Source organism: Eurypyga helias, unplaced genomic scaffold, assembly GCF_000690775.1.
Source record: "Eurypyga helias isolate BGI_N326 unplaced genomic scaffold, ASM69077v1 scaffold12120, whole genome shotgun sequence".
NCBI classification, from domain to species: Eukaryota; Metazoa; Chordata; class Aves; order Eurypygiformes; family Eurypygidae; genus Eurypyga; species Eurypyga helias.
Window position 1 is genome coordinate 26,701 of NW_010225101.1, and position 6,012 is coordinate 32,712.

Genomic DNA, 6,012 nt, shown 5'->3' on the forward strand with positions numbered 1-6,012 from the left:
ACCAGAATTACATTGTTATATAACAAATAGACGTTATATGGTAGTGCAGAAATGCCTTGAATTTTCCTGATGGGAAAGCTGTAGTAGACCTTGTGTTTGGATGAGAAATGATTTCCTTCTACAATTTTTATCTTCGGCTAATGCAAGTTTTGGGGACTATTTTAGGTAACTTCTGTAGTTTAAGGTATCTGCCGTGTTATATGCTTGTGGAACCAACAACCTTACCCTCTGAAGTGCAATTTGAGCAAATAATTGTTTTATATGAGTGTGCTGCATGGGATTTCAGTATTCTGTAGAAAAAAATTTTTAGTCAGGTCTCTCATTTATAAAATTATATTTGTTTTCTGTTGTCATTTTTCTTGTTTAACTGAACTAAACCTCATCTATTAGCAGTGAGTGAGCAAGAGAAAATGCGAAATTGGTAGTATTTTACTGATCTTCCAAAAATGTTACATCAATTACTATCATCTTGTGTAGCAAAGATTATGTACAATTATTCTGCCTTTTTTTTTTTAAAGAGTTTTTTATTCAGAGAATGTAGAGTAATAACTAACTTCAGCCTGAAGATCTGTTTTTCTCTATAGATACTGTGCTTGCTTTTTTTATGTAACTTCATTCTGTAAAAGAAGTTCATACCTTTTGTGATTTTTACCAGGACCTGACAGGAAGCCTGTCATCTTTAAAAGAATGCAAAAATGCATCAGTATTGGCATATTCTCAGGACAGCTGTAGCACTTCTTGTGTGAATTGATGATAGACTTTGTTTAGTGGAAGGGATGAGGAAGTTCAAGATTTAATTAATATATTAAGATGCGGATCTAGATATTATGAATGAAGTTCCATTTGATATCAACACTTGTCTGGTTTGGTATTTGTTGTACTTCATTGTGTCACGTCTCAATTGGCAATGGCAATGTTGCTGAGACAAAACAGAAATATTTGTTTTTACTCTGTGACATACAAGAAGTACCTCCTTGAAATGTGGTAATCAACTATTTACTGGTCGGAGGAGAACATGTGACCTTTGGTCTTTGTGTCCCTACTCCTCTTCGGTGCTTTTCACTGAGATTATTGGTTGTTGCAATTTACGTGAAAATATGTCCTGCCTTTTCTTATTCTGTACTTACTGCTGAAGATGGATGAGACTTCTGTAGTAAAGTTTATATTGTTGGGGGTTTTTGTTGTGTGGTGGGTTTTTTGTGGTGTTTCCCCCACCCCCGTTGATTAATTAGACATTGGAATGTTAAGGCTTTATAAAATACATTTGTCTGTGGAAATTACTGAATAATTCTGGAAATGTTATCATACTTGAATGTAGTTTGTTTTTCAGATATATAAATATTCAAAATGGAATCTGTTTTTATCAGACAAGGTCATATGTTAGGTTTTTGTTCCTAGGTAAATGACTTACTGCTTAACATTATATGGCTTGTCTTTAGAATGTTAAGGCTTTATAAAATACATTTGTCTGTGGAAATTACTGAATAATTCTGGAAATGTTATCATACTTGAATGTAGTTTGTTTTTCAGATATATAAATATTCAAAATGGAATCTGTTTTTATCAGACAAGGTCATATGTTAGGTTTTTGTTCCTAGGTAAATGACTTACTGCTTAACATTATATGGCTTGTCTTTATCACCTGGCTATGAATGTAGTTTGTTTTTCAGATACATAAATATTCAAAACTGAATCTGGTTTTATCAGACAAGGTCATATGTTATATTTTTGTTCCTAAGTAAATGACTAACTACTTAACATTATATGGCTTGTCTTTATCACCTGGCTGTGCTCATATAAATGCCTGGTAGTAATATCTCAGTGTCTCTCTTAAATCCTTCTTTGTGTTCACACTTATGTCTGAATAGTTTTCTGAGAGAAACAAGACAACCTGATTGTGAAATAATTCCTTTACTAGCGGTTTCTTGAGATCATCAATGCTTATAAACAACAAATTTTTTTCCTTGTTTTTGTGTAATTCCCAGATGTTTGCATACACTTATCTCTATAAGAATGGTCTGAGAAGTGTTAATTTCAGCTAGAGGCATCAATTTTTACTCTTAATACTTTACTCAATCAAATCTTGTAATGGTTCAAAATTTCCATGATCAACTGATGTATAAAGAATTTTCACCAAGGAATACATAAATTTAAACAAATTAAATAGATGATATGAGGAATATTCCTGAATCAAAATTACCTTTGGAATTTCAGTAGGTATTTCTGCCACCTTCACCTTCCCACTAATTTTATCTCCTTTCCAGTTTTTTATACAAGTGAGTGACTTTTGTAGGCTAGCATTAGCTCTGGTTTATATGAAAACACAACCAATTTTGTTCTACTGGAAAGGAGTCTTAAAAGGTTTTTTAAAAAAAGAAATAAGTCTTGTGTCCTGTGTTTCCTCTCTTATTCAGTGGGATATTACCTGATTTAATTCGTTATATTTGTATAGAACATAGGAGAACTTACTGCTTTATCTGGCAAATATGGGTTTCTAAGGAGGTTCACAGAATCTCTCCGAAGGATGTGCCTCTCACGTCTTGTATTTTCTTATACAGTGAAGTTAGTTCCTCTCTTAACAATGGGTAGAGACAGTGGAGAAACTCTGGGATATGAAATCAGTAAGTAAAGAATTCTCTGAAACAGTCAGCTAAGTATTTTCACAAAACCATATGCTATATATCTTTCATGAGCAAATCAACAGCTATACTTAAGACAACAATACTTAGCACAACTGTTGCAGTAAGCAGCAGGACAGGTTTCCCTTTGGGTACACTTTACAAAGACCTGGCATGAAGAATCCTACCTTGTTTAGCAAGGACATGGTATTTAGGGAGTAGCTTTTACTTAATAATACAATATTCTATCCAACACATAAAACATTCAGTGTATTATACAGCCTTCTAAATTGTATATTAGGTAATATGTAGATAAGAAATCAAATCAATTCATCCTCTTTTCAGCCTGAAATGTTTTAGTATAAAAAATGTAATATTTCCATATGTATGCTTTAATGCATTAGAGCTTTCAATGTTCTTTGTTGGATTTGCTGTTATAGAAAGAATTATCGAAAATGCAATATCCTACATATTTGCAATGTCAGTGGGCCTAAAAATTATGCATGCGGTGTACTTCAAGGCCTCCTGCTTTATCTCGTTCCCTTATACAAAGGAACAAATTCTTTATACAACTGTGAAGGCTTTGCTGACTTGTCAGTGAAAGTCTCTTTTTTCCAAGCCATCTATGTCTTTGCAAAAAATAGTCTTTTTACAACTGTGCAAACAGGGCTAAGAGCACTTTGTTACAGGTCATTGTGGGTGTATTCTGCCTGAATACTAGTACCACTAATTGTATCTTAGAATCACAGAATGGTTTGGGTTGGAAGGGACCTTAAAGCCCATCCAGTTTCAACCCCCCTGCCATGGGCAGGGACACCTTCCACTAGACCAGGTTGCTCAAAGCCTCATCCAGCCTGGCCTTGAAGACAGCCTCTTCTTCCTCTCTATTGAAAAATTCCAGGAAGATTAACTTTGTAAATGTTGCTGAAATGCTATAGCACATCTAAAAATGAAATTACAATTAAATCAGAGATATTAGAGCTTCACAAGCCCTGTCATGCTCTCTGTTGAAAGCCATTTTAGCCACTAACTGAAAATTAAGAAACTTTGAACAGAAAGTATCTACTTAAATAATGTTTAACATATTTTGACATTTTTAACATAGCAAGACTTTTCTTAGTATGTTGTGACATTGCAAAGGAAAATAATATAGTAAATCTTTTTGTATAAATGCATGAGAAAACACGTTAAAAACCCCAGTGTCTCACCCAGCAACTCCATGAAGTATCGTGTTCCTTTTTCTCCAATGGCCTGAATGATCAAATGTCTGCATAGTTTGCAGCATGGGTTTTTTATTCTCCTCCTTTCCCCCATTGCTTTTATGCTGCTATTAAGTTCTATACTTTTATAAAGCTCATCTCCTCAGTGTTTTGGAGAAGCCCAAAAGCATTTCTTTCGTGACTATGATTTAGGGCAGATTCTAATATCCCATTGAGATCAAGGGGAAATAGGAACAGAATTGAAGTATATAAGCAAATTTTTTTTTTGTGAAATTTCAGTTTGGATGCAGTCTTCTAGTATTCACTTTTCATATGGGTTGATGCAGCACTTCCGAGTGGTCAGGGAAGATAACATCTATGTGAGCTGTTCTGACATGCAACATCCAGAAAGGGATGTTCTGTTCCCTTAGTGTGGGAGCTTTTCACTTGGTGGTGATATACCACATGCAAAATCTGGAAAACAAAACGGAAAAAAATTTGCATCAATTAAACTACATCATTCCCTTTGGGTTTGTCCTTTGGTCCTGAAGAGCGTGTTCTTTCATAAATATCTGGAATAGCTATATGTTGCGGTAGATATATGCAAAACCAGAAGCAATGTTTCCTGACTACTTAGTAAAGTGAAAAGTGTGAGTATAAATAATAACTGCAATAATATTTTTATTTCTACTGCTAAATGATGGTAATGCACAAGGACCCAACAGCTAATGCTGCCTATCTGAACAGAACTGTTGAAATTACAAGATAAATATTCCCATGACTTTTAAGTATGCTTTTGCATCTGCTTTACATAAAAAAAAAAAAAAAATACAGACTGGAAGGTCTCTGGTTTTACATACGATACATAAAATCATAATTATATCCAGAATTTAGCACCTCAGAATTTTCTGGATTGGTCATTACTGGTGACTACTGGTCACTTGGTCACTAAAGACCTTTATTTCAATCTGCTCATTTGTACTAGATAGGTGTGAAATAAATATTTAACTTCAATAATTCCTTATTTTATCTTTTTAATTGAAAATACATAGAGTTTAAAGATGACCATAAATCTATTGGCTTCAACTGCTGTATATGACACAAAAGCTTGTGTATATGTAAACTTCCCCAAATATTTAGATTCTGCCATTGGACAGGAAGCAATGCTTTCCTTACCATCCTTTAACATAGGAAGATGAAAACATGACACATTTTTGTTTCCTTTGTCTGAAAACTATCCTAAAGACAAACACCAAATCAAACGGATGTTGTGAAAACTGTCTGCAAGAAAATGGGGAGCTGCATTGTGGCATCACATTGGTGACAAATCTTTTTCTTTCTGTGTAGTGTCCACACAGTTACAAACAATTCTGAAGATTTTAACCCAAGTCTCTGTAGCCTAGGAACCTGCTGATGTTGGCAACATGGAACATTAGTACAGCAAATTGAATGTCTCGTGTACAATGCTGTCTGGATGTTATTAAATTGATTCCCCCTCCTGCCTAAAAAGGCTGAAGTACTTTAGAGGCGGATGTTATTACTGTTACACAAACCGTATGGTTTATTAATGGTTATCTCAAGAACAAAAGAAGGGCCAGACACTTTATAGGCATTTCAAGCTATGACATTACTTATGTTAACGAGCTATCTTTTTAGGTGCACCTGCATTATAATGGGGTATGAGATCAAACAAAACTTCTGGTTTTGGAGAAAAGAGAAATTATGTAGTCCATTTTCTGCCCCATCTGCAGTTATTTTGTGTGTGTGTTTAAAAAAAATATTTTCTTCTGCATTATTACTTCTCCCTTTTTTGGGAAAAAGAGGCATGTAGGTTTTTATTTCAGTGCTTGCTTCTCTTTTTCTTGCTTTGCCCCCTTTTTCTTGCTTTATCCCCCTTTTTTTAATTTTTCTCAGAACTACCTGAATGCTGTCAATGAGTTGGTCACTAATATTTCTGCTTGTATTCTTTACCATGATACTCAAAGTAGTTAAGAATTTTTTTCTAGGCTGCTGTCAGTTTAATTTGCCATGAAGAAAATTTTTCTGTAGTTCTTAAAACCAAAAAGTGGGGAGATGTTTCTTGTGAATATGAAGGTAATTGAATCTTATTCTCAGGGTGTATGTGGATTGCCAGAGGAAGGATTACTTCTTACATACGGTTATACGGTTGGCTAGTGTGCTGGGTTCAGCCAGGA